Source organism: Nannospalax galili, unplaced genomic scaffold (assembly GCF_000622305.1).
Source record: "Nannospalax galili isolate Female #2095 unplaced genomic scaffold, S.galili_v1.0 scaffold32, whole genome shotgun sequence".
Taxonomy (NCBI): domain Eukaryota; kingdom Metazoa; phylum Chordata; class Mammalia; order Rodentia; family Spalacidae; genus Nannospalax; species Nannospalax galili.
In genome coordinates this window covers 1,214,630-1,218,499 of record NW_008335297.1, presented here as the reverse complement: position 1 = coordinate 1,218,499, position 3,870 = coordinate 1,214,630, and the positions used below count along the sequence as shown (strand labels likewise).

Here is a 3,870-nt window from a genome sequence, read left to right as displayed (position 1 = left end):
TCCTTCCTTCCTTCCTTCCTTCCTTCCTTCCTTCCTTCCTTCCTTCCTTCCTTCCTTCCTCCTTCCCTCCCCCTCCCCTTTCTTTCTTTCTTTTGAGGCTCAGAAACTGCCTCTGGATTTCAGCAGTGCAACTCAGATGGCATGTTGGGGTCATCACCTCATGGAAACCCTGTCTTAAGAAACAAACAAACAAACAAAAAGTCTGACTATAAGGCATTTAGGTTCCAATGGTAGGATACAGGTACTATGCAAAAAAAAATAAGTGTAGAAATATAATATAAATACAGTGTGTTATGGGAAAACCAAAAACTGAGACAAAGATTGAAATACCAAATCAAGTGGTTAGGGGACTGTCTTAGTTTGTTCTTCATTGCTGTGACGAAACACTCTGACCAGTACCAACTTGGGGAGGAAAGGGTTTATTTGTCTTACATCTCCCAGGTCACATGCAGTTCATCAGGGAGCCCAAGGTAGGAACTCAGGGCAGGAACCTGGAGGCAGGAGCTGGAGCACAGGCCATGGAGGAACGCTGCTTACAGGCTTGCTCCCTTGGCCCCTGCTCAGCCTGCTTTCTTATGCAACACAGGCCCACCTGCCCAGGGGTGGCACCACCCACAGTGGGCTGGGCCCTCCCACTCATCAAGAAGATGCCCTTCAGACATGGCCACAGGCCAGTCCAATAGAGGAAATTCCCCAACTGAGGCTCCCTCAACCCAGGTGTGTCAAGTTGACACTAAAGCTATCCAGCACAGGGACCAAGAAAGATACCAAGTCAAAACACAGCCAAAGCTGAATCTCAGATAAATAAAATATTCCATTTTCTACAATAAGTGCATTCTACACAGGATTTGGGGCAGTTATTTTAAGTGAAATCTGGCAACCCTACATACTGGTAATTTGGCATCTAAGCAAAACTCATCCTTCACAGATTAAAAGCTGAATGCTTCTGAACAGGATATCAAAGCCAGAGTCCATAAAAAGAATTTATAGCTGTTACTATGGAAAAATGTAAAGCTTTAGATTACAACACGCATGTAAGAAATCCAGATCCTATCTGCAACATACAAAAGCTTCAGTTTATTCCATAAAAGAGAGGAGGGTGGTACCTGCAGTCAACATGGCTATTATAAGGACTCAGGACAGAGTCTGTTACCTAATAATGAATGGCTCATTGTTAGAATGACTAATAATCACCAAATATGTGTACTCAGAAAATGACAAGAAAAGTATACCACTAGTGCCCACTTTGGCAACACATGTACTACAGTCTGGATGATTGCAGTCTCCTTGCAGAAGGAGAGCACACATGTGGAAAGTGAGGCCAACACTGCCCAAGAAAGAACTGCTGCGAAATGGGCTCACAGCTTTGAAAGATCACCAAATATTGTATTTAACAAAGAAAAGAAGAAAAGAAATCTGAGGCTACATTATAGTCATCAAACAAAGCATCCACACAAAAGGAACAAACGTACCCTGTGCCTCTTGGTGTGGCATGCTGTTTGCACCTTTGCGAGTGATGCTCCTCATCAGAAAGATTTATGAGACACACTGACCAGAAGGGGTAATCATCAGGCAACTAGAAAAAGCCAAATTGAAGGGTGGTAACTGGTCTGAACCCTTCAAAACAACAAAAATTATTCTGAGAATCCAGAAGGTTAAAAAATAAATTCTGAGAAACAAAAGACCCTGGGCTTTGACCACTGTTATGGTTAAGCTTGACTGTCAATTTAATGGGGTTTAGAATCACCATGGAAAACAAATCTCTAGGTATGTTTCAAAGGGGATTATCTAGAGAACCTGAAGTGTGAACACCTTCCCTAAATGTGGGTGACACCATCCCTTGGGTGGGGGTCCTGAACTAAATAAAAAGGAAAGGGTGGGCTGAGCATAATATTCGCTGTTCTCTGCTTCCTGACTGTAGGTGCCATGTGGCCAGCTGCCTTCTGTTCCTGCTCCTTCTTTGCCATGATGGACCATATCCCTTGAAATGTGAGCCAAAAAAGCCCGTATCCTTCCTTAAGCTGCTTTTATCACTGAAATGAGAAAAATAACATTGGAGCTGGAGAAAAGGCTTTATTTAGTAAATGCGACTTCCTGCTTGACTATTTAGTACTTTTATCTTTGACAGTAAGTAAACCTATTATTTTTAAATGTTATTATACATGATAACACAATTTAATTACCAATCCATTTTCATATGGAAGGATATTTGGGTGATACACATTTTAGCTTTGAACCCCATCTACCAAATAAAACAGACATCAAATGGAAGCAAGTTATGATACTAACTCTTTTCATGATTAGTATTTAAAATCCACAGGTACTATGGCCAGCACTTGCAGTCCCAGTAACTTAGAGGAAATTAAGATTCCCAGCACACTCCACAATTGCTAATTAAATCTGCTGACAGGGTAGGGATGGCACTTGGGTAACCAGGGGTCCTCTCAGGAGACCAGATAAACAGCAGCAGGTGGGGGAACTCACTAGTGAATAAAGAGAAAAGGTCCAGGTCATTTCTAAAGCACCAGGTAAAGAGTTTCATCAAACAAATTAAACTGTGCAGTTACCAAAAGAAAGGGAAAAAAGATTAATTGTTCTACCTTGCTTTGTATTGCTGTGATAAAACACAGACCAAAAGCAACTTGGGGAGGAAAGGGTTTATTTCATCTTACACTTCCAGGTCACAGTGTACCAAGCTGACAACTGAAGCTAAATATGACATGAATCTTTATGATTAAAAAAGGAAAGAAAGACATAGTGGCACATGCCTTTAATTCCAGCACCTGGGAGGCAGAGGCAGTGGATCTCTGTGAGATTGAAGCCAGCCTGGTCTACATAGTTCCAGGCCAGCTGGGGCTATAGGGAGACGCTATCTCAAAAACAAACCTAAACAAAAATTAAATTAAAACTTAAGAAAGAAATAGAAAAAGAAATATGAGACTCAAAGGCTAGCTTTGAATTCTCAACCCTCCTGCCAGACTCCCGAGTACTAGGGTGCTATGACCACAGGCCTGTGGCCCCCATGTCTGACTGTAACTTGCTTCATGATCTAGCACTACTTTTCCAAATTCCAAGGCTCTGTGTGGGGGTCCAGGGTCTCCATTTTAACTGTCTACCAGACAATGGCAGAGTACAGATAGGTGGCTAGCCTGCCACTGCTACCTCTATCTTTTTAAAATTGTATATTATTATTGTTATTGTTGTTGTTGTTGTGTGTGTGTGTGTGGCATATGGGCAAGTGTGTGTGGCAGGTGTATGAGTATAGAAACCTCTCTTTTAGATTTTACTATTATTATTGTTGCTGTTGTTGTGTATATGTAGGGGTGTAGAGGCAAGTATGTGTGTGAGTACAGAGGTCTCTATCATTATCATTATTATTATTGTTGTTGCTATTATTGTGTGCATGGTGTGTGGGGGTGTGTGTACAAGCGTGTCTGTAGCAGGTGTGTGTGTACAGAGGCCAGAGGATGACATCAGATGTCTGTCTTGCTTTATCACTCCCCACCTTTCTCTCTCTCTCTCTCTCTCTCTCTCTCTCTCTCTGGGGTGTTTTTGAGACAGCGTCTCCCTGTAGCCCCAGCTGGTCTGGCACTCACTATGTAGACCAGGCTGGCCTCAATCTCACCGAGATCCACCCACCCCTGCTTCTCCAGTGCTAGGACTAAAGGCCTACGCGACCATGACCGGCATTATTCTCTCTTTAAAAAAAAAAAAAAATTGGCCCAGCATGGTGGCACACGCCTTTAATCCCAGGACTCAGGAGGCAGAGGCAGGCGATCTCTGTGAGTTCAAGGCCAGCCTGGTCTACAAAGTGAGTTCCAGGACAGCTGGGGCTACAGAGAGACCCTGTCTCAAAAAGACCCCCCCTCA

General features: G+C 43.0%; 1 protein-coding gene and 1 non-coding gene across 5 annotated transcripts in view; both read right to left on the bottom strand.

Moving 5' to 3' along the window:
- Positions 1 to 3,870, bottom strand: part of Parn (poly(A)-specific ribonuclease) — a 219,066-nt gene that overhangs the window by 80,821 nt on the left and 134,375 nt on the right. The gene's annotated exons all lie outside the window — the stretch shown is intronic.
- On the bottom strand, positions 96 to 163 carry LOC115069794. The gene has a single exon (XR_003849027.1). It is a non-coding gene; the product is annotated as a small nucleolar RNA SNORD95 (small nucleolar RNA).